General features: G+C 44.7%; 1 long non-coding RNA gene across 1 annotated transcript; it reads left to right on the top strand.

Moving 5' to 3' along the window:
* The first annotated feature begins 23,437 nt into the window (after positions 1-23,437).
* Positions 23,438-24,327, top strand: LOC139434129 (uncharacterized). Its single transcript, XR_011643560.1, has 3 exons — positions 23,438-23,475; positions 23,708-23,872; positions 24,156-24,327. It is a non-coding gene; the product is annotated as an uncharacterized lncRNA (long non-coding RNA).
* The last annotated feature ends 1,233 nt before the right edge of the window (positions 24,328-25,560 follow it).

The raw sequence follows: 25,560 nt of genomic DNA, 5'->3' as shown, positions 1-25,560 counted from the left end.
AGAAAATCCGTCAGACGGACAATATTTGGTTAACGTGACCTCTGTATTAATCATACTGAGTAGTGGTAAGTTTACAATTACCTAAGTTAAGAGATTTAAATGTTTACTTTTGTATTGTAATCTAATGTACAATGTGTTCTTCCTACTAGGTGGTATCAGCTGATATTTTTGCTATAGTTAGGTTTTGCTCGAATTAGGTTTTTGTTTCAATTTAGTTTTGCTGTCTTATATTTAGGACTTTTGTTTATTTTACTGTTTGCTCGTTTGGAGCAACTGGATAATTGTTTCTTCTGCTTTATACTCATTTGTTGTTTCTTTGCCCCTTGTAGTGGAGTTGGAGCCAGCTAGTGGTGGAGGCTAGGCCCACAGTCTGATTCCCTTCACGGCTTGTAGTTGTAGGAGCACTGGGACACCGTTTGTAGTGAGTTTTGGTTTGCAGTGAGCACCGGTGGTGGGTAAGTGGGACACAGCCCTGTTAGACTGCCTCTCCCTGGCTGGCATCTGCCCACTCCCCTTTTTCCCTCATTGATTTTAGTCATTTTCTATATAAAGTGTTTTTACCAAGAATAAACAAATACATGTGATTGACATAATGAAATAAACTGTTAAACTGTTTCATTATAATTGAACCACGTCTCTGTCTTGTGTCAGTCATAAACTTGTAGAGGTGTAAATTAAATATCTCCTGGGGCGAAACTCCCCAGGTGGCGTTGTCAGGCATTTTGGTATTTGGGTGACTCTGCCTTTAAAAACGACCACCCCGCCACACTAACAACACGGTCCCTGGCACGGTGTGATCTCTCTCTCTCGCTTAATCACACTAAATGCGCGCCTGCCACACACACACACAGAGCCGAGCTTGAATGAAACACAGAGACCCAGAAGTACTTGTTCTGTACTGTGGCATATTATTTTCGAATCCATAATTTTTCCAATTATGAATTTCACACGTAAAAATAAAAAAAGACATACATTTCTTGGGAGTGCTATGGCTATCCTAGGGGGAGCTTCAGCACCCTCTGGCGCCGCCTATGACGGACATACACAACCACTCAGAAGTGCCACATGTAGGCTATCAACAACAGCCTGCCCTGGCCTCAAACCACCACGGCCTGACAACGGCACAGTGAACTAAGAAGAGGATTACACCTGTTTCCTTGATGTGTGTCTCTGGGGAATGGGCCGGTAGGCCTACATGGACCGGTTGCTATAATATAGCTTTTGATCTTGGCGTCGGGGGTCTCAATAGCGCCATAGAGTCCCCTATCGGTTGGGGCCCTTGGGGGAACTGTCGGACCACCACAGCCAAATCCAGCCTCTCCTCCTGGCTGGCTGGAGAAGAAGGTTGCACAGCTACGGCCACGGATACAGCTTCACTTGTGGAGCTAAGATGGCAAGGCAGGTGAGCTATTAGCAGTCATGTACAAAAATATATCTGGCGCTTCCAGATACATTTTCTAGTTTATCGGATAAATACCAAAAATACCAAATTGATCATTGAGTGGCAGCCTTTTTTTCTTTATAATATCATCGACCCGAGGGTCATAAGTGGACTTTAATCCTAATATTTTTGTCCATCCATCCATCTTCTCCCGCTTATCCGTGGTTGGGTCGCGGGGGTAGCAGTTCCAGCAGAGAGCCCCAAACTTTCTTTTCCCTGGCGACATCAACCAGCTCTGACTGAGGGATCCCAAGGCGCTCCCAGGCCAGCGAAGAGATATAATCCCTCCACCTGGTCCTAGGTCTACCCCTTGGTCTCTTCCCAGCTGGACGTGCCTGGAACACCTCCCTAGGGAGGCGCCCAGGTGGCATCCTAACTAGGTGCCCGAACCACCTCAACTGGCTCCTTTCAACGCGAAGGAGGAGCGGCTCAACTCCGAGTCCCTCCCTGATGACCGAACTTCTCACCTTATCCCTAAGGGAGACACCAGCCACCATGCGGAGAAAACCCATCTCGGCCACTTGTATCCGCGATCTCGTTCTTTCGGTCATGACCCATCCTTCATGACCATAGGTGAGGGTATAAACGAAAATGGCCCGGTAGACAGAGAGCTTTGCCTTCTGGCTCAGCTCCCTTTTCGTCACAACGGTGCGATAAAGCGACTGCAGTACCGCTCCCGCTGCTCCGATTCTCCGGCCCATCTCACGCTCCATTGTTCCTTCACTCGAGAACAAGACCCCGAGATACTTGAACTCCTTCACTTGGGGTAAGGACTCATTCCCTACTTGGAGTCCATCGGTTTCCTGCTGAGAACCATGGCCTCAGATTTGGAGGTGCTGATCCTCATCCCAGCCGCTTCACACTCGGTTACGAACCGATCCAGTGAGTGCTGAAGGTCGCAGACCGATGAAGCCATTAGAACCACATCATCTGCAAACAGCAGTGGTGCAATCCTTAGTCCACCGAACGGCAGACCCCCTCCCCCACGACTACGCCTCGAAATCCGATCCATGTATATTACAAACAGGATTGGTGACAAAGCGCAGCCCTGGCGGAGGCTAACCCTAACCGGAAATGAGTCCGACTTACTGCCGACAATATTTTTGTAATCCTTTTAATTTATAGCATTCTTTTTAATTCAAGCTGTACATGACATTTTTTATTTCGTTTTTCAGATGTAACCCTGGCGGGTCTAAAAGGACCTGGGAACAAATGAAAGTAAAATACAAGAACATCATTCAATCTGGTAAGTTTCCCTCTTTTGAGATCTTAAAAACTACACGTTTTGTATTGCTTCAATTAGTCTGTGTTTCATAGCTGTATAGGAAAGCGGTCACCATTTTTCCCAATTCTTGCAGCCAACAGGGAAAGAAATTAGCAGAGGAAGACAGGAGGGGGCCCTCCTCCAGCAGATTTCACCCCTGCCGAGGAGCTGGCCCTCAGCAACAATGTGGGTCGGCCCTTGATGGTATGGGGTGGAAGGGGGGGTCTGTACTGACCCTGGTGGCAGCAGCTCCCTCCACCTTTTTATACAGGGTAAGAGTCAGGGAGCTGTAAACAGCTGGGATGCTATAAAACACAATTATATATCTATTTGTGTGGGAGTAGGTAACATGTATTTTATTGTTCTGCAGATGATGGGGATAACGTGTTGCTGCCCCCCCCAAATCACCCACTACCTCTTACAGAGGTAACGTAACCTTTGGTATGTCACCTATATGGTCGCTGAATATGGATAACATAGACCATTTTCATGTCTTCTTTTTTTCAGGAGGGCCTAGGTGATGAGACGCTATCGGTCTACTCCGAGAACGCTCTGGCGGTAGACTTTAGTATTTTGTTACCAATGATATGAAGTTTTCAATTTTCCCTAACACAGATAGAGGGTGTGGACACGTTGCTTTAATTGATTCTTTCTGATTACTTGCACATGGTGGTGGTTTGCATATGGGACAAATAACTACTCTCTATTGAAAATATATTTGCTTTGCTCAATTTGCAGGAAGAAGGAACTCTTCCTCCCCCGCAGCCTATGCCCTCGACGTCTAGGCCCTCCTCACGACAAGTCATTCATTAAACTAAATTTACAGTCGAGTTTAAAATTGTCAGCTTTCTTGCTGTAAGCAGGGCCGGCCCTAGGCACTGGCGAACTAGCCGGTTGCCTAGGGCGCCAGATCTGGAGGGGATAAAAAAAAAATAAAAAAAAATAAAATTAATTAATACATTTTTATTCTGCCAAATGTTCTGCCCTTGATGTAATACATTTACATTAATAATTGAATAAAGTAAACACCCTTTCCCCCCCGGGCCGGCAACATTTTGCATTTGCCCTGTACGATGTGCGCTGTAAGTGATGAAAGTGGGGGAAGCTCACAGCCAAAGTGCGTGCGAGCCTCCGAGCGAGAAAGAGAGAGAGAGGGCGCGCATGCATCGGTACCGCGGATTGTTGTTGGATTGAGGCTGATAACTACAGGTCAGTGAGGTAAAGGACTCTTGAGTCTTTAGATAATTCACTTTAGTCTAAGTTATCTCAGTGGGTCTCAAACAGTTTGGTCACCATTTATGTAAACAAATATTTCCAAGGCACACCTTTATAATTATTAGGATAAATAACAACAGGTTTGAAATCATTCCAATGCATACTATTGGACAGTAAATCAAAAATATCGTTTAAAACTAGAGATATTAAAAAATATGCATGAATAAATAAATATTAACTAGGTAAAATAAGATATGAATGAACAACAACAAATAAAATATGTTACATTTATTTGTTATCGGGGGGGGGGGCACCAAATCATAATCTCGCCTAGGGCACCAAAATGTCTAGGGCCGGCCCTGGCTGTGAGCCATGCTTGAACAACACACTCTCACTCCCTAAAAGTCCAGGAGCGACGCTTGGTCAGGGTCCCGTGGCGTGCAGTTGGGACGCGCCGAGGCTCCTTCAGCTTCATAAACGGACGCAAAGAGCTTTCAACTGATTGCAATATATTCCCATCGGCGGCGGTATTTGACGCTCATGGAAGCACCGCATCCGTTTATGTCGGCAGCTCTTAAAGGCAATGTGAGCGTCCATTCATAGCACTGCAGGCTGTATTCTTGCTGAGGTTCTCTGCATCACCCACAGCATACAGAAAACTACCGGTCGCAAAGTAGCACAAAGCAATACATACAGTCTGCGGCACTGTAAGTGGACAACTCCGATGTGTAGCATTAGCAATATATGGCTCGAGGAGCTGACACAGATAAGTCAGCCCTTCTGACGAGAACCGGTATCTTTCATACAAATAATCTTCAGGGAAAGCCAAAGGGTTTAGTCTGTCCCTAAAGATCCTCTCCCGACTGAGAGCCTCTCTCACAATTCTGGCTCCGAGCTCCACAGTGTCATCCACAAATGGTGACGTCATTTTCACAGAGATTTCATTGATCGATAGGCGGAGCTTTTATAGACTGATCTCTTATCCTGCAACCTAACCTGCTCCGGACCAGGTTAGCCACTCAGCATAAGTTACCATGGAGATCTAGCCCACTAAGAAGTGAACCAGCGTCGTAGGACCGGAAACCCAGAGTTTTCCCTGAAGTCAGCTCGCTAAGCAACAATCCGGCTTCGTCGTACAGGCCTCAGGTCTTTATGAGCAGCACTAAGGCTTCCGATAGCACACAAAGTTTAGTGACGGGCCTCTTCAAGTAGCTATCTTGGATCTCAGCTACACAGAACAAACCAGACCTTACTTTGTTGTCCGAATAGGTCTTGGCTACCTTTCCCATTATCCAAGAACCACATGGAGCACTGAGATACATGATGACCACTATGCCTCTCCTAAAGCAGATAAAGATGCTTTCCCACCCAGCACTTCCAGAACAAGTCGAACAAATACTTGACCTGCCAATGATGAGGAAGAAGTGGTTAGGACCTTAAAGGAGACCTATCATGCTATATTTGAATAATATATTGTAGGGCCATACCTATATAAGGTATATTTATACATTTTCTTTTTCAAAATACCAAACAGATCATGCATTTTAGCCATGCCTGGCTCCTTCACCCTGTCTTTACATGCGCTGCAGCTGGCCACGCCCCCCTGCAAAGGAGGGGGCCGAGTTACGAGCATCATGCTACCATGCTGTTACCATGCCACGGCAACCTCTCATTCCCCTGATTGGTGGAGAGTTGGCCATATAGGCGGAGCTCCTCGTCACTGACGTCAGACTATTTTCAAATCTGGATCAGTCTGTATCAGATCCGTTAAAGTCCCGTTTTTAGAGATTTGGGTATGGAGGAAAAGAGAGAGGGTTGTGTTTTCTGACACTTGGTGAGTTCCCTGACACACATATTCATGTATAAAACACGTACAAAGGTGCATTTTGCATGATAGGTCCCCTTTAACATTAGGAGGTGGTTGGGAGTCATGTCAGTGAATAAAACTCTATTCCCTTCTGCTGCAAAGCGCTCAGTAGCTTGTAGCAGAGATGGGGACTCGAGTCTGCGAATCGGACTCGAGTCGCACTTAAGTCGCACACACAGAGACTTCAGACTTGACTTGGACTCGTGACCAAAAGACTTCAGACTCGACTTGGACTCGTGTGTTGGGACTCGTGAACAATCATTGTGTTTTCTATTTTTGGCGTATTAAAGGTGGGGTAGGTACATTTGAGAGAAACCGGCTCGAGATCGCTAGAATTTGAAAATACACAAACGGAGATAATCTGCTAGAGGCTGCTACTTCCTTATAGAGCCCGCCTCCTCCAACACACACGAACGCGCACATGACCAATGAGGGCACGAGATAAGTTTGTGCCCAGATGGAAGGCTGACAGGCAGGTAGGCCATCCAGTTACTTTAGCCGGGCTCATTACGCAGACGTGCGTACTGTTACTACCTCGTAGTAACACCATGGCGACCGGCGGCACACCTGCAGCTGTACCGCTTGTAATTAGGTTCAACTACAAACACTTCGAACAAAACGCCAGCGGCACCAACAAAAGGAGCGCACACTGCAAAGTCTGCAATATCAAAATCAAGGATGCTGGCGCAACAACGTCGGATTTCATCAGGCACTTGAAAACTCACCCGGAGAGGTCAGTCACATTAACGCATATGGACGGTTAGCAAACATGTTTAGCTCAGCATCAGCTATGTAATGTTAACTTAGCTTGCTACTAGCTTTGTAACTGAATATTTGAAAAGATGAGTGAATGTTTGCTTGTCACACTTGTTTGAGTTGAGTGGCGTTGACATCCAACTCTTGACATGACATAAAAAAGGTCGGTAACGTTAATCATTACCCGCTTTTAAGTACTTTTAACAGTTTCCTTGCGGGGGATTAATAAAGTATTTGTGATACTGATTTCTGATTCTGAAGTGTTTTGCTTAGAAGTTGTTTGCATTTAGCTAAAGTGTGATGTTTGTCCTCATATTGCATTGCAATAGCCTGTTTAAAGTGATCATATAACAAACAACTAATCAGTACTGATACTGTATGCTAATAGATAGAGGAGTGATAATAACACAGTAAATGCTTTGAATTTCTTAGATATAGCTGTGCAGTATTCTTAACAGACTGGATAGCAGCAGACAATAGAAGGCTTATTACAACCAGAAGAGACATGAGACTTTTATTTTTTTAGAGACTTGAGACTTGACTTGGACTCGTGACCAAAGACTTGAGACTTGATCAAGTCTCACCCCACAAAGACTTGAGACTTGATCAAGTCTCACCCCACAAAGACTTGAGACTTGACTTGGACTCGTGACCAAAGACTTGAGACTTGACTTGGACTAGCAAAAAAAGACTTGTGAACATCTCTGGCTTGTAGTGATTAAGATGTTCAAGGTCTTCTCTCAGTTCCCTTTCATTACATTGCAAATTTAGGAAGGTTGAAGACCAGGCGAGCCGCTGCATTCTGGATGAGCTGCAGGTCGGATGGCACATGCAGATAGACCAGCCAGGAGGGAGTTGCAGTAGTCTAGGCGTGAGGTGACGAGAGCCTGGACCAGAAGCTGGGTCGCTTTCTGGGTCAGCTGGGGACGCATCCTCCTGATGTTGTAAAGCGTGTATCTGCAGCAGCGGGTTGTAGCAGCGATGTTTGCAGTGAAGGACAGGTTGTTATCTAGGATCACACCCAGATTCCTTGCAGTCTGAGTCGGGGAAACAACAGAGGGGCCGATGTTGATTGTTAGGTCAAGAGTGGGACAATCTTTTCCAGGGAGAAAAAGCAGTTCTGTTACGGTGTGTGCAGGAAGCAGGACCCAAATGCAGATTAATGTGACAAAAAATAGCTCCTTTATTACAAGGCTAACTATTAACCGGCACTGAACAGAACACTCACCGCAGACCACGTCAATACACAAGACGAACCGACACTGAACACAGGAAGAGACAAGACTAAATACAGGGAGGGGTAATCACAAGACGAGACACAGCCGGGCAGGGGAGGAGAAACACAAGGGCCACAGGTGAACACAATCAGACAACTAGACACACCAGGGAAACTAACGACGGGAGGAAACACACAGGGGAAAGGACCAAACAATACACCCAGAGGAAAACATGACCGGGAGAACAGCAACACACCCAAACCAAGACATAGAAAACGTGACATAACACAATAATCGTAACAAGTTCAGTCTTGTCAAGGTTGAGCTTGAGGTGGTGAGTAGATATCCACTGAGAGATGTCCGCTACACCAGGGGTTCCCAAACTTTGCCATGCCAAGGACCCCCAGATAGCATTATCCTCTGGCAGGGACCCCCCTGTTGCAATTCTTTTTAAATGATGTGTACAAGTGCCTCGCGATGGAGCATGCAGTGTGTTGCCACTACATTTGTTGCTTTTTTTGCCTGTCATAGCCCCACTGCCCCATCTGAACACACACCCACACAACGAGACCAGTCAAGTCCATTTGAGATGATGTACTCATCTAAAACTTGGAATATGTCTCTTCATGTGGTCCTACCTTCCAGTGCTTTGCAAAATAATATGTCCTCAACAAAGCTGTCTTCTGAAATAAATCTGATGTATGCAAGCAATTCTGCGACATTTGCTACATCCGTGCTCTCATCCAGCTGCTGAGTGAAATATTCACTAGCTCTCACTTGCTCCAAAAGCTGCCGCTTCACTCTCAGTAGCGGCAGCTCGATTCTGATTGGCTTGAAGGGCGGTCGTCTGATTCAAAAACAAAACATATTAAAAGATTGGCATCAAAAGACACATAGATTGATAGATATACAGTTATTAATAACATCTACAAATACAATTTAAAAAAAAAAACTTTGCGTGACCCCCCCTGTCGCAGCGGTGAGTAAAGGTGAGTCAGAAAAAGAAGAGCGAATATCATCAACCTTTTTTTAAAAGTAGTTAACGAAGTCGCTTGGAAGAAGGGAGGAGGGGGAAGGGGCTTTGGAGGGTCCAAGAGGGTGGAGAAGATAAAAAATAGAGATTGAAGAGGAGAGGAGATATTGATAGGTTAGGAGGTTGTCAGGGTGTTTGGATTTCCACCATTTGCGCTCAGCTGCCCGAAGGACGGTTCTACTAGCACGCAGTGCGTCATTTAGCCAGGGAGCAGGAGGGGACGTAGCCAGTAGTGATGTTACGTATTGCGCCGAGGCTTCGGAGCGTGTGTCGAGTAATCCCCGAAGCTTTTTGTGAAGCTTGTATCGAGGCTTGTATCGTTTTGGGCCAGTGACGTCATCGATGACAAACGAAGCCTCGCTGCCTGTCGATACCACGTGACTGCTTCACGAAGCGATTCAGATCGGTTGAACCGTTGAACCACAACGCTCATAATACCCATGGATGTATAATAAGAACGATATTACCCCTCCTGTACCCGGCGGGCCCGGGGACACGATGGAATCAAGAGAGCTCAGACCCTCACTTATAGAGGTCGGAACATGTCATAAGTATAAATAGATACAAGCATAAATAAATGTAGGAATAAAAACATCAATAAATATGTTGCAGTGTTTTCAGGGAGCTTTAGTGTGTGTGCTGCGGCTCAGCTGGAAAGCAGTTGACTCACGACCGCAGGGTCTCTGGTTCAACGACTGGACAATACGTCTTTTTTGTTGTTTATAAAAGCTACAGCTAAATGAGATAATGTACTTAATAAATGTATTCTTTGATATGGTTTAGCCTTTCTCCGGCTACAACATGGTTAAGTTTATGAATATTATTAAGGAATACAAATCCCTCTTTGCAATGTTTACCAGCCTCCTTAGGCTTTTCAATCACAATCATTCAACTGGAATAAATACAATATTGTTAACATGAAAATATGATTTTATGTTCGTTGTTTAGAGTTATTCTAAGGCTTTACTCAATGGGAACTCGGTATGAGATAGAGCACACTGTTGAGATGTCCAATCTGCCTGTTTTACACACTTTGACCAACAGGGGGTTTGTGTTCAGATGAAGCCCATGATGAAGCCTCATGAGATGAACCCTTTTGCGAACCAAGTGGCTGGAAAGCTTCAAAGCTTCATAAGGCTTCATCTCGTCATCACTAGTAGCCAGAGATGAAGTCAGCCTTAGGAACAGCTGACTGGCAGTTCCACAGGCCGCCTATAACTAGATGTTGGATCTCAGTGGAGCACGTGGGATAGACGAGAGCAGGCCGGTTATCTTTAATTAGTTAACTCTCTGCAGCTGATGGGCACCAGCTGAAATGGTCTCACTTCACACAATCAACGGAGCCTTCAGGCCTATTGTAATGCCCGTTTACAGACAAATGTCAGACTAAACCCTTGTTACAGAGGTTTTAAGATAACCCTACTACAATTACCCCTAGTAAAGCACTTAGTATTTGTACAATTGTTTATTCAAAGTGGACCCTAGTCAAAGTGAACCCTAAGAAGCAAATGTTTCAGTTTTTAAGATTTCTGAAAAAATAAGTTACCCAGATTTCGGCCTGAAAAACAGGTATTGTTCTGAGATTTCAAAACACAATTTTAGCCAGAATAACTACAGAAAGTTATACAGAGTAGAATGAATGAAACCGAGAGGTCTAGAAACAAAAATAGAACTTACACAGGTTTCTGAATCAGCAGAGAGTCCTATCTGGTCGAGATAGCACACTGATTTCTTTACATTTCAGTGTTGCTTAAGTACAGTTTTGATGGGGGGAGTGGCCTCTCAGTTGAAACTGTATTTTAGCTGTTCTGAGATTTCAAAACACAATTTTAGCCAGAATAACTACAGAACAGTTATACAGAGTAGAATGAATGAAACAGAGAGGTATTCTGCTTCAGTTCTCGTCAGTTCTCATATGACAGTCCTAACCTGTGAGTGGGCTATCTGGAGATGTACTTTCCTGCTAGAATGACATGTCAACAAAACTGCATATCTCTTTATCAGAGTGCAACATCTCTTTACTTTATCAGGTCCAAAGAAGTCCACTCCTCCAGAGGGAGTTTCTCTCTGACACACTCCCCCCCTGCCTGTAACGCCTCCATTAAGCTCTTGGTTTACATCACAACAGAGCCGGTCAGCTAACCAATCAGAGCAGACTGGGCTCTGGTTTCAGACAGAGGGTGAAAAGAGGTGCTGCAGCACAGGCAGTATGAGGAAAATAAAGAGCTTTGAACATTAAAGCATGGAGACATGTAGAGACACTACATACTGATATACACCTGGACATCAGTAGGAGAGGACTCTTTAACGTAGAGACACTATACTGATATACACCTGAACATCAGCTGGAGAGGACTCTTTAAAGTAGAGACACTAAATACTGATATTCACCTGAACATCAGCAGGAGAGGACTCTTTAAAGTAGAGACACTACATACTGATATACGCCTGAACATCAGCAGGAGAGGACTCTTTAAAGTAGAGTCACTACATACTGATATACACCTGAACATCAGCAGGAGAGGACTCTTTAAAGTAGAGACACTAAATACTGATATTCACCTGAACATCAGCAGGAGAGGACTCTTTAAAGTAGAGTCACTGCATACTGATATACACCTGAACATCAGCAGGAGAGGACTCTTTAAAGTAGAGACACTACATACTGATATACACCTGAACATCAGCAGGAGAGGACTCTTTAAAGTAGAGACACTACATACTGATATACACCTGAACATCAGCAGGAGAGGACTCTTTAAAGTAGAGACACTACATACTGATATACACCTGAACATCAGCAGAATATGTCCTCTTTAACACAAAAAGATGGACCTTGGCGTCTCCACTCACACCACCCCATACTTTGCCGGTGTCATGCACAATTTGCTGAAACCAGCTTGAATTTTGGAAAACATTTGAAGTAAAAGAAAAACAAATATTGAGATTAAATCCATAAAAATGAGCCCCACCTCCAATGCATTTGTTAGAAAACTAAAGACAACATAACATCCCTGTTGTAGTCCAATGTTTATCACTCTTTTTAAATAAGAGGATGCTAATAGGCTGGGAACATAAAGTCAAATATGTATATATATATATATATATATTGTTCTACTACCATAATACATGTAATATATGTGCTGTGTTTGTCATTTTTTACAGTACTACATACTGTATAGAATCCTCCATATATATGTAAACTAGACTTACAAAACACGGTTATCCTTTAGAAATATTTACATCTCCAACTGACTATAGGTAGTCTCTATGCTGCATTCAGAGACATGCATTACCTCCAATTAATGAATACACTACAGAGGAAACTCAAGACAAACACCCCAATAGACACACATTTCCGTGTCCATGCAGTTCTTCCTCAGTGGTATTGGCCTTCAGGTTGGCATGGTAACACCAGGCTTAGAGACGTGGTTGTGAGTCAGAAGCAATAGTCAATGTCCCTGAAACTTGTGAAAGATATTTTTCTCCGGGAGCAGAACAGGGAACATAATACAGCCAGAAAAGCACTCCAACACAAAACGTCTGCAGGCCAAGTTCAAAGCCACACACACACTCACACAAGAGTGAATGGAATACAAATATCCACCTCCACTTGATCACGATGTCTCTTTCTGAACACACACACACACACACACACACACACACACACACACACACACACACACACACACACACACACACACACACACACACACACCGGCACAAACCTTTTCCTGTGCACCTTCAATGTGATTCTGATGCTCATCGCTGTCAGAGCCTCTATTGAACAATGATGTCACCAGTGAGGTCGAGCCCAGATTTTGAATTCCCTTGTGGAGGTCATGGGGGTGACTGGTTGGCATGACACAGGTTACACTCTTTTTTTTATGCTTTTATCAACTGAAAAGCCAGCATGTGACAAACATTTGTTATCTGGAAATTGCTATCTAAATGATGTCCTTCTTGCTCGGCCACAAGAGGTCAGAATTGTATGCTTTTAGTTCTCGTGTGCAATGGTAAAGAAGGGGATTATGGCATTGTATAGTTTGAAATCACTTACTATCGACTTCATAACTTGCTCTCTGTGCTACCACAAAGCATTGTGGGAATAAGACCCTAAAGGTTTTTCTATTATTTTCCTCATCCACACACCTCCTAAAAACGTCTTGCTACTTTATACTATTGCTAAATATCATATAGAAATATTGCACTTTTCACTCACTTTTGTACGACGGACTATTAGGGCCACACTGAGAAAAAACACCCTGAGAGATTTAGAGAATAAAGTCGTAACATTACGAGAATAAAGTCATAATTACGAGAATAAAGTCGTAATATTACGAGAATAAAGTCGAAAATATTTATGTGGTTGAGAGGTCATTCCAGCAGACTACGCTCCAGCTCACCAGTCAACAGGTAACGTAACTTTACTTTAATGAAAAAACGTTGGATAAATGCTGTTTTGCTTAAAGATTTGTTAATCTTCAATTAGGTTTTGCTAATTTGCACAGGGCTTTATATTTTGGATAAGCCACATGAAGACAAGAACAATTAACGCTAACATACTGCATGATAACGTTAGCTACATGTGAGTCAAGAACGGCGCTACAGTCACTGTATTTTGTCGCTGTTTGCCAAGAAGGAGCCAAACCATACTTTTAGAGATGGTAGCCTATAACGTTAGCCTGTGTGAGTTTCCCCAGTTGTTTTTCGGTCATTCATCATGAACGTCTTCATCCACTCAATATATTGTTTACTGGTGTAGCATGTCCCTCCGAAATATGGTTGTAGACTTTACTGATGATTAACGTAAGAGCTTGTGCCTCTTCGGGGGGTGCTAACATTTAAACATACACTTTATTCTTTACTTTTTCCGTCTTTATATGTAGAATATGTTATTTCCATAGCAACAACAACTTCCTGTCAACTACATAAACTCACCTTCAAAATATAAGCATCTAAATAAAACAGGAAGTTAACCTAAATTACATTTAAGACATTTAAACAACTGCAACGAAAGTAACAAAAACAATATAATATCCTTTTCAGTTTCACAGAACACAAATGGAGTTATTTACAACTGACGTTGTAGTGTAACAGACACACTCCTACACATGCTGAGCTACAGTGCACATAATGTTTAGCTGGTCTCTACTTGTCTCTCTCAGGCCTGGCCAGTAAACTTCAGAGGCAGATCTGTTTGTTTACAGCAGCAGCCCAAGTAGGCGTAAACAGACCACCCTGGGAACAGGGGGGTATACTACGAAGCAGGATTTTCGCTTAGCCGGCTAAATTCAGGGGAAACTCCGGCTTTCCGGTTCTACGAAGCTGGTTCTCTTTTTAGCAGGCTAGATCTCCATGGTAACTTATGCTTAGCGGCTAACCTGGTCGGGACCAGGTTAGGTTGCAGGCTAAGAGCTCAACTTAGTGAAAGCACTGCCTGCTGACCAATCAGAGCTCAGTGTGCAGAGTTTAAAGCGATCAAGTCATATTACAGGAGAAAGGAAATACAAAAACCGAACATATAATTATTGGCAGCCACGTTGGGAATCCACATGTAATAACTATTTTTGGATTATATGTATGTGGCGGAGTGGTGAGGGTAGGTGTTTAAAGTCGGTTGCGGCCAACGCCACCTGGGGGAGTTTCGTCCCCAGGAAATTATAAAGACTACCTGTCTAATACTGCTAAGGACAATCAGGTTCGTTTTACACCACGGGCAGAGACAGTTTTAAGGGTCAAAATACAGTTTTGAGCATCTGGAAAAGCGCTATAATAAATGTAAGGAATTAATATTATTATTATTTGTAACATACAAAATATCTAAAAACACCATACACAATACATTTGACTAAAATACCCACTTTGGGGAAACGGACAAGGCTTGGCTTACCACGGCGGCAGTTAACAAAAAGGGGAGTAAGGGGTCCAAAATAAATCACCCCTGACACTGCACACCACTCAAAACGGATATGTGAAGAAAACCACTGCCACCACCAGGGAGCTGCCGCCTCAGGCCCACAGCACCTGTCCGGCACAGGATCAAAGGTTATAATTCTGACAAAAGGATAAACAAAAGAAAACAACAAAATACACCAAATCTGAATGAATGTAAACAATTGAATAAACAAATTAAAGCAAATTTGAAAGGACTGCAAGGAATAAACAAATTAAATCAAATTAAAGTAAATGTAAAGGACAGCAAGGAATACACAAATTAAATCAAATTAAAGTAAATGTAAAGGACAGCAAGGAATACACAAATTAAATAATAAATGTCCTTATAGTCGTGTATTAGGACTATTCCCTGACGCCAAGAACGGCTCCAGCAACAGGCCAGAGCAAGCAGTCTGGGCCTGTCCACAGCGAGGAGCGAAGCTCACAGAGAGCCCAAAACTCACAGAGAGCCAAAACAGCAGCACGGGACGGGAATGATGGCCAAAGGTGGGGAGCGAGAATAGTTAGAACACCCCACCCCGTGCAGCCAGGCGCAGCCACAGAGCCGACAAGGGAGGGAATGAGACACGCAAATCTCACGGCCAAATCCCGCAACAGTGTGCAACACCGCTATCACGGCGCCTCTGGCGGAGCAAATGCCTCCTCTAACGCCCTGGATGTCAGCTGTCTGGTAGAGAGTAGGACATGAATGCTGCCACGCCAAACAATTTGCGTTACTACGCCAGCTGCAGCCACCACAGGAGAAGCGGAAAATGGGAGGGACCCAGTTTGGCAGATCAGCTTAAATAGCCGCGCACAATTGGTGCGCTGGCCCGGTGCCAAGCAACGGCACAAAGGGAGAAGACCTCCGGTCACATCTACCCTCCACTTTTGCATCGTCGACCCGACGATGGATACGGGAAGGCTAAAGCTAACGCCAAGGCCTAAAAACAGCGAACTGGGAATTGGATACCGGGTCCGGACAAGCTGAATTGTCCTGGGGACCAGTAGATCGAGGAAGATGGTACACGTTTGAGTGGCGGCCAGCCGTAGGACGGATAGTTCGACGCAAAGCCTGATGGCTAGAACTGGACTGGTCGGTTGGCAATGCTGAAAGACCTGGCAAGAAGCAACCTGCAGGGTAAGGCATTTCCTGAATAGGCCTGACCTGCAAAGGGGTTGTAACGGAGGGACAAGTGGCACCTGGAGCCACTACAGGTAGAAAAGAGTGATTGTCAGGAACCACAAGCCATAGGTCGCTGTCTGTAGAGGGGTCATCTGTCAAAGCGGTCAAGACAGGTGGAGATGGAGGCCGGGGTGGAGAAGCGTCGGTTTCAGGACGAACCACAGCCTTCAACATGTCCCGGTGGACATTTCGGACTCGTTGTGGGTCGTTCACTGGGGCAACAGTATAAACTGTTCCTTCACCAGATGGCGCCTTCACAAGCTGGTGGCCCACAGAGCTCCAGAGATCCTGGATTGTATGTCACCCTCTAACCCCATGGTCCCTCAGGTAAACCACTTGGCCAACTGGGAGATGTGCCTCCCGGATTCGCTGGTCATGCCGCTCTTTCCGGCGGCCAGCAGCGGCCAACAACCGCTCACGAGCACCCTCGAAAGCAATTCTGAGTCTGGCTTGGTGTTCGACCACCCAATCCTGTACCCCACCAGGTACCGGCTCCTGCACTCGACCCAGGAGAAAGTCTACAGGAAGTTGAGGTTCCTGTCCAAACATCAGATAGAACGGTGATTCACCAGTGCCCTGATGAGGTGTAGTGTTGTAACTAGGGCCGGGACTTTAACTTAATTAAGATGAATTAATTACACAAAAATTAACGCGTTAAAAAAATTCACGCATTTTAATCGCACTTTAATCGCACTTATTTTTGCACAGCGGAACGTTTCTCACTGGATGAGTTTCAGGCGTACCGATTATACTGGAGCACCAACTAACGTTCATGACTTCAGCATGGGACTTCAAACAACAACAAACCACGGTGATCAATAGTCAAACATGAACGAACAAGCTGATGAGACCGCTTTGGTCGGCCCCGTGGATGGGAAATTTTGTTTTAAAAAACGGACGGATGGAAGCGTCGATAAGAGCACGGTTGTGTGCAAATTATGCAAAAAAGAATTTGCATATCACCGCAGCACATCAAGCCTAAAGTATCACCTAAATGCAAAGCATGTAGCAGCTAGCGTGGACGTTAGCCCAACTCTGAGTGCAAGGAACCACACCCTGACCCAACCCACACTCAACCAGATGACTGGGTTCAGGGCCAGGATAAGTCCACGTCTGAGAAAATAACCAGCTCACTGGATTGCACTCCACTTGGAGTAACATCCATGTGAAAATTGCTTCTCACTGTTCTCAGGTCAAATATGTATATTTGATTAAAAATGCGATTAATTTCGATTAATTAATTACAAAGCCTCTAATTAATTAGATTAATTTTTTTAATCGAGTCCCGGCTCTAGTTGTAACAGAACAGCACCTGAGGCAAACAGGAAGCCCAATCATGTTTGCGAGATGTTGGTAAGGTGCGAAGGAGATTATGGAGGGTTCTATTGAACCGTTCGCATTGCCCGTTACCCGCAGGATGGTATGGGGTAGTACGGGATTTTGCAACACCGTACAGAGAGCAAAGTTGCTGGATCAAAGAATTATCGAAGCTCCTTCCTTGGTCCGAATGAAGACGGCTTGGGACGCCAAACTTATAAAACCATTCATAAATCAGAACTTGGGCCACAGTAGAGGCCCGTTGGTCCCGAGTGGGGACAGCTACTGTGAATTTGCTGAACACCTCAGTCATGACAAGGACGTTCTCAAGCCCGTTCCGAGAGGGTTCCAATAAGGTGAAATCTATTGCCAAGATTTCATTGGGTCGTGAGGCAAGCAAGTGGCCCATAAAGCTATGGGGTACATGTCCTGAGTCTTTTGCCACCTGGCAACGCTCACACTCCTGGACCCAGCTCTTGATATCCGAGGATATTCCCGGCCAATAGCATCGTTGTCTGACTAACTCCGTAGTCCTTTCGATTTCTTGGTGGCCATGCTCTTGGTGTAACTGCTTCAATGTTTCCTGCTTGAGAACAGCAGGCAAAATGAGCTGAAGATATTCTTCACCTCCATCAGAACGGAACACTCGTCGGAAAAGGACTCCGTCTTTCTCCACAAGGCGGTCCCATTGACGTAAAAGCGCCATGACTGGACGGCGAAGCTGCTGCCTCTTAGCCGAGGTAGGCTGAGCCTTACGTCGCCAAAACACCAATACCTCTTCGAGGAGTGGGTCATCTTCCTGCCAGGCACGAAGATCGGTTGCCGAGTGAGTTGGAAGAACCGAGACCAAAGACTGAGTTGCAGGCACCACAAGACCTGAGGGTGGGTTTTGGTGAAGGTTGGCAGGGAGCAAAGTACCAGGCACGTACTGCCGTGAAAGTGCGTCAGCATTCCCATTGCTGCGACCAGAGCGGTATTTGACAACAAAGACAAAAGACGCAAGCTGGGCCGCCCACCGTTTCTCCGTGGCGCTCAGTTTGGCAGACTGGATGTAACTCAACGGGTTGTTGTCAGTGTAGACAGTACACTTATGCCCCAGTACGTACTCTCGAAACTTCTCGGTCATGGCCCACTTGAGCCCAAGGAATTCCAGCTTCATGGAACTATAGTTCGACATGTTGCGCTCAGTGGGCCGAAGACCCCTGCTGGCATAAGCCACCGGTCTCACAACCCTGTCCTTCTCCTTGGAAAGGACAGCCCCAAGGCCACTATGACTGGCATCAATCTCCAAGATGAAGGGGCGTGAAAAGTCTGCATAAGCCAGCAATGGAGCTGAGACCAACTTGGATTTCAAGGACTCAAAACTTTCCTCACACTGAGGTGTCCATGCCGCATCCAAGAGTTGATTTGATCTCCTCTTTGACTTGGTGCCTGCCAGCTCTGCCACTAACTGATGAAGAGGTCCTGCCAACTTTGCAAAGCCCTCTACAAAGCGACAGTAATAGCTGGCAAAACCCAAGAAGGAGCGCAGCTCTGAAACATGACGAGGGCATTTCCAATTTGCCACTGCCTCAATCTTCCTAGGGTCTGTGGAGACACCCTGGCTGGAGATGACATGGCCCAAGTATCCAACCTCCTGTTTGAAGAAGACACATTTCTGAAGTTTGGCCTTTAGGCCCTCTTTCTCAAGCCGACCAAGCTCTGTTTCCAATCTTTGCAGATGTTGTTCAACAGAGGATGAGAAGACGATGATGTCATCAAGATAGAGCAGTAGTGACTGGCCCTGTTGGTCGCCAAACATCCTCTGCATCAGCCGCTGGAAGGTGCTAGGGGCATTGCATAACCCGAAGGGCATGCGGTTGAACTCAAAGAGCCCAAAAGGTGTACAGAAAGTGGTCTTGGCCCGGTCCTGCTCTGCCATCAGAACCTGATTGTAACCACTGGCTAGGTCAAGGGTGGAGAACCAGCAGGCCCCAGAAAGTGCATCCAAGGTTTCCTCAATACGAGGCAAGGGGAAGGAATCTTTCCTGGTCTTGCTGTTGAGGAGGCGGTAGTCAACACACAAGCGCAGGCTCCTATCCGTTTTCCTCACCAGAACAATTGGTGATGCATAGGGGCTGCAGCACTCCCTAATGACCTGGGACTCCAAGAGCTGGTTAATGTGGGCCTTCACTGCTTCGTACTCCGATGCGGCGATGCCTCTGCCGGACAGGCACATCATCAAGTATGGGGATGTCATGTGAAATGAGAGTTGTACAGCCCAAGTCTCCATCATGGGCTGAGAAGACAGATTGGTACCTGAACAACAAAGACTTTACGCCTGTGTTTTCTTGCTTAGTCAGTGAAGACATGTCCAATGTATCTAACCTATCGTGCACTGAGGGGGCAGCTGTCTGAGAGGAAACAGTTGCAAAGGATAACCCCACGTCAGTCACACCTGCGGGAAGGCTGACAACCTGGGCAGCACTCAAGATACCAAGACTAGTACGTGGGTAAAGCAGAACTTCGGTCGTCTCCACATTGACCACAGGGACGTATGCTGTACCCCGGACAACCTGTACGAGGCATGGGGAGGCGAGCAGCCCAGCTGGTAAGCCCGACTCTGGGGGCTCAAACAGAGCACTTTGACCAGAAAGCTGTTCAGGACAGGTACTAGCAACCAGCTTAATCACCCCTCCAGGTATGCGTACTGCATGCTTTCCCCCGACCCTCGCAATGCCAGTGAGATTCCCTGGAACCTGAGTGGGAGACTGGTGGACCTCCTGTAGAGCTGCGATGACAGCAACAGGTGCCTGTGACATGATGGGTGTGTCAACAAGAGAAGAGCCAAAGGCCCCAAAGAGCTCTCCATAGCAGAGACGAATCACATTCATCCCCAGGATTCCAGGGACAGGAGACACAGCACCAGGGGGGTCCTTAACGATCAGGATCCCACAATGGGACATCACTTAGCCATACAGCTCTACATCAAGTTCCAAGTAGCCAATGTATGGAATGGCTAAGCCATTAGCTGCTCGCAGCTGTAGCCAGTGACAAGAGCGAAGGCGATTAAGGCCCCAAGGTGCAAACTTCTCCAAAAAGAAACTCAGTGACTGTGGACACCATGGAACCAGTGTCCACCAAGCACGGGCAGTTACACCTCCGATCATAACATTGATGTTTGGACAAGAGCCAATTAAGTCAGCCGCGGCAATTTCCAGTGAACCTGTAGACTCCCCAACTGAGCTGTGGCTCGGCAGCTCAGTGGGTTTCAGTTTTCCGACCGGTAGGAGGGATGGGCAGAAAGAGAAGCACTGGAGTTAACGCCAGCAACAAAATTACTACGATGTCGGGGGGGAGCCCGCACACCATCACACTCCCGAGCAAGATGTCCAGGCTGCTGGCACCTTCGGTATATTAAAGGACCACTACTAGAAGTTTTGCCTTGGAAGCGAGGCATCTGTAGGGAGCCATTAAACCTCTGGAGTCGGTGGACGCGCCGGCGCGTCCAGGTGCGCATAATTTTACGTAATTAATCATATATTTTCGACTATAAGGAGTAGAAACATGATTCAGATATCCACGGAATCGCTGGAAGGTTAGCTTTCCAGCGGTATATTCTGTGAGACTGTAACCAGGGCACAGCAGCCAATATGGCCGCTCAAAGCAGCTTGACTTTACACAGTGTGGGATTGGTGGATTTGTGTGTCCGTCAAGGAAATCTCGGCCGGCAGCCATCATGGTCTGAAATGACCAATGGACATCGAGAAATCACTAAGGACCTACCCACCAAGTAAAAAAAACTTAAACCACGTGTCTCCCATCAGTTTACGTCTGTGTGGAGAGAGAGAGAGAGAGACAGAGAAAATGGCTAAAAAAAAACTTTATAGTTGCCGACTTCGCTAGAGATTTTTTTCGCTAGCAGCAGTGAAGATAGAGCCTCAGAACCTGAAGTCTTCGACTCTTCTAAAGAAGAAGAACACAAAGACAACAACAAGGATCTATTTGGACATGGGTAAGTGTACATATTACAGTAATAGTGTACTGGCAATGTGTGGGGAATACAGCGAAAATGAACAATAGGTTTATTGATATATATTTTTTATCGATAGTCATGAACTTTAGCAAACGTTATTTTGGTGTGGAAAAGTGAGATTACATGTGTAGATGATTAAATTAATCATTTATTCGTCCCGCAACGGAGACATTTACTGTGACATGTTTTTGCCATAGATTATTTTATCATACTGTTCTGTACAGATGAGACTTTGTCATAGATTTATTTATGTGTGCCTGTTATTATTTTACCGTCCTGTACAGATGAGACGTTGTAATCAGATGTAGCCTATGTATATGTGTGTCTGTGATTTTATACTGAAGTAAAGTAACTGGAAATGTGTGTGTGTGTGTGTGTGTGTGTGTGTGTGTGTGTGTGTGTGTGTGTGTGTGAGAGATCGAGAGAGACTCCTTCTGCAACCTCCCAAACTTTCTTTTTATGTGTGCATTGTTATTTGTGCTTGAGCAACATTTTACTTGAACTTTATTTCAATGAAATTAGTTGTAATTATTGTCCTACATTTTTATTTGTTTTACAGAGATGTTTCACAGCTGTCTGGGCCTAGTGGCCCACAGGCGGCGTTTATCCAGCAGCCACAACATCCATCTGTGCCGGCCCCCAGGTCAAGATCTACTGTGGCTCAAGGGCCTTCACTAGAGCCATCACCACCAAGGACCAGCAGACCAGCATCACTACAGCAGCCTCCACCGCTATCTGCGGCTGCCACCAGGTCAAGATACACCTCAGCACAAAGGCTCCACCACAGCCATCACCTTCAACCCAGCCAGCAAGGAGGTCTCGTGGAGGTCTCATATAGCACTTGTACACCCCACCTACACAGCAGCCCATGCACCATCACCCCCACCTACATAGCAGCCAGACCCACTGTCTTGGAAGACAGACAAAGACCTTGACACTGCCTTGACATTTATAATGAATAGTTGGTTGAAAGTTCTGATGTTCAATTTTGTAAATAGTGAGATTTTCCAGTTTCTTATATTTATATAAATAGTTGGTTGAAAAAAACATATTTATAATAAATTGTTGGTTGAAAAAAAAAGGTTGAATGCTCAATTTGTATTTTTACACATAACATGAACCTTGGTATGTAATATGAAGTCATTATTCAGTCCTAATGTAGAGTGATAAACACCTGTTTTACTCAAAATTCGACATGAATTACACATGTATATACAGTGTAATTCAAATATTTCACTGCTTCTGTGATCCTAAGACTTTGGTAACCAAATCTAAAACACCAAAACAATTCGATCACATGAGTAAATTTGTGTTTTCACAAGAGTTTTGAAGATTTTCCGAAAATCGGATGTAACTTTTTAAGCTTTTGAGCTACTTATCTCATCAAACAGTGCTCTAAGGTGAGTAATTTGCATATATAGCAATACCAGAGATTGTCCTGAACATTTTGATATTTAACACATGGGGTGCCATGTTAGAAGAAATACATTTAAAAAGGGGATTTAAGAAAACATCAAAAATTCGAGAAAATACCCTTATGGCGCATTTCCACTGCAGCGGGTAGACCCGTTTAAGCGTCCTTAACCGTCCTCAAGCGGCCAGGCCAGTTTTTGGTGGCCTTTCCATAAAGCCTAGTACCGGCTAGCGGGTACTTTTTCCCTCTTTTTCCGGCCCCATAAAATCGTGGTTCTATCAGACCAGGCCAGGGCTGTGACGTCAACACTCTCGACTGCTGATTGGTCAGAGAGAATCGTCACAAGATCGCGCGCGAGTTAATCCCTAGCGTCACATATATATTTAGAAGCAAGCTTGCGGCATTTTTATAAACAGCATTTTGTAAACGGAGCATCTACAAAAATGGCTACGTTTTTTAAGAAAAGCACACCGTGGTCGACCGAGGAGGTGACGACGTTCCTTCATCTCATTGGGGATGATAAAATCCAGCGGGAGCTCGACGGAACAACGCAAAATGTAAAAGTGTTCCAGGATGTCTCTGCACAGATGTCCGAACGCGGATTTTCGAGGACTTTCCTGCAGTGTAGGGAAAAACTGAAAAAGATGAAGAGTGAATATCGCATAATAAAGGACAACAACAACACGAGTGGTGCGGGTCGCAAACAATGGAAGTGGTTCGACTTGTAGGACCAGATTTACGGCCATAGACCGGCCAACGTTGGGAGGGAGGGAGGCCTGGACTCTGCAACGGCTTTACTGGAGTCCCTGCAAGGTACGCTCACTTCTAACAAAGAAGTCTATTTTATCCTTACATTAATGTTCGACAACCCATGCTTTTATGGAGCCCCGAAGAGCTACATAGCTAGCTAAGGCAGATAGCCTAGGCAGATAGCCTTAGCTAGAGCTATTGTTTGCGTTCAGTTTTTATTTTCTATAGTTGTTGTTGCTATTTAGTATTGTGCTGCAGTAGTTTGTGGAATTAACAAGTCATTTTGCTGTTCAAGATGATTACATTGGGACTCGTGAGGAGGAACATTCCAGAACAACGGTTGATGGCAGTGTTCCGTCCACATCGTCATTGAATCCAGAACGGACCCCAGCCGAAGAATCGACACCAACTCAACCACCAACACCGAGTGCCATCACGACACCGCAGCGTGTGGTTCTAGGTAAGAAATAGAAATGGCAAAACGACTGGAATTGTGTTTTGTTTTTTTAAACCTTGGATCATCCATCGTCAGTAATTAAAATAAGCTATACCACTGTGTGGAAATGCTCTGTTACAAGTAAAGTCTTAATTCACTTTCACAATCATTGTAATCTCGGGCCAGAACTTTCTTTAGTTCACCTTACTGTTGTTCTGTGTATACATGTTATTCTTATATCCTTGTGTGACCTGTACCTGTCCAGTGTTTTTTCCTTATTGCTAATTATTATCTTATTGTTACCCAGGCAAGAGGAAACGAGGAGGAGAGGATCGGGCCCAGCAGGAACGGCACCATGACTGGGCAGCCGACGCGGCCCGTCTCCTCCGTGATACTTCAAATAACCTTAATAGTTATTGTACATATTATATATTTTTTATCTAGTTAATTTTTAAATGCAACATTTGTACTTCCTTGTTTATTCATTTTCTTTAAAATGTTCATTTTATAATTATTTTTACAATGCCATGTATATTTATGCTCGCTGCAATACAGTTTTACATTGTTTATTTGTATTGTTTAATGGCATGCCTTTTTGATACAACATTTTTTTTGTATTTTTATACTGCCATCAATAAAGTACTTATTTGACTTATCTTATCTCTTGTTGATAATGAATGGCACCCAACAGAAAAAAATCAGATTCACATAATCTTGATTTAGAGAAGATATAAACATACATGGATTTATAAAGCAATAACAAACACCATCAGTTAGGAAAAAGCCCCTTAATTTTAAGAGATTTAAAGCAAGAAATTGAGTTTGCTAGCTTGAGGTCCTCCTCTAAAACATTATTACATTTATTTTGTAATAGTATTAAGAATACATGATGAATACATAATACATGTAGAAATTGCTCAATTGTAATCAGTGTTGGGACTAACGCGTTACTGTAACGCCGTTATTTTTGGCAGTAACTAGTACTCTAACGCATTACTTTTTAAATTCAGTAACTCAGTTACCGTTACTACATGGTGCGTTACTCCGTTACTGCTTTAGTTTTTTATATAGTCAACAGCTAGGCGAACAGAGATGAGAACTGTACTTAAGTACAGTACTTGAGTAAATGTACTTAAATACTTCCTGTGTCACATGCGGAGACGGGCTGTGGGCGTGTTTGTGTTGTTTACTAACAAGACTATCATGGCAGCGGCGGAGCTCAAGTCTAGTTTCTCCACCTGGAGATATTCTCACTATTTCACTTTTGTCGAGCACAAAGAACAGAACGTTTTAGTTAAATGTAAGTTGTGTCCTGGCGGGTCAAAGAGCATATCTACTGCCCAAACCAGTCATTCAAATCTCTTAAAACATCTGCAGAAACAACATGCTGGGACGAAGCTAGTAGCTAAGACCACAGAGACTCAGCCGGCGCCACTCCACCTCCACCTGCACCTAAGCAACAGCGGCTGGATTTTAACCAAGGGACTGCTAGCCAGGGAAAAGTCGATAAAGCCATTGCACGGTATGTTGTAGAACACATGCAGGCTATTGCTACAGTGGAGTCACCCGCTTTCAGGGAGCTAGTTAGCATGATAGCATGTCCGGGCGGAACACGGCATATGAAACGGAACACTTTTTCCAACTACCTGGAGAAAGAATATACAAAAATGTAAAGCCAGCTAATATCGATGCTATCCAGATTGCATATAATG

The sequence above is a fragment of the Pseudochaenichthys georgianus genome, chromosome 7 (genome assembly GCF_902827115.2).
Source record: "Pseudochaenichthys georgianus chromosome 7, fPseGeo1.2, whole genome shotgun sequence".
Taxonomy (NCBI): domain Eukaryota; kingdom Metazoa; phylum Chordata; class Actinopteri; order Perciformes; family Channichthyidae; genus Pseudochaenichthys; species Pseudochaenichthys georgianus.
Note: the sequence above shows the minus strand (reverse complement) of the source record. Positions and strands in the feature narration are given on the sequence as shown.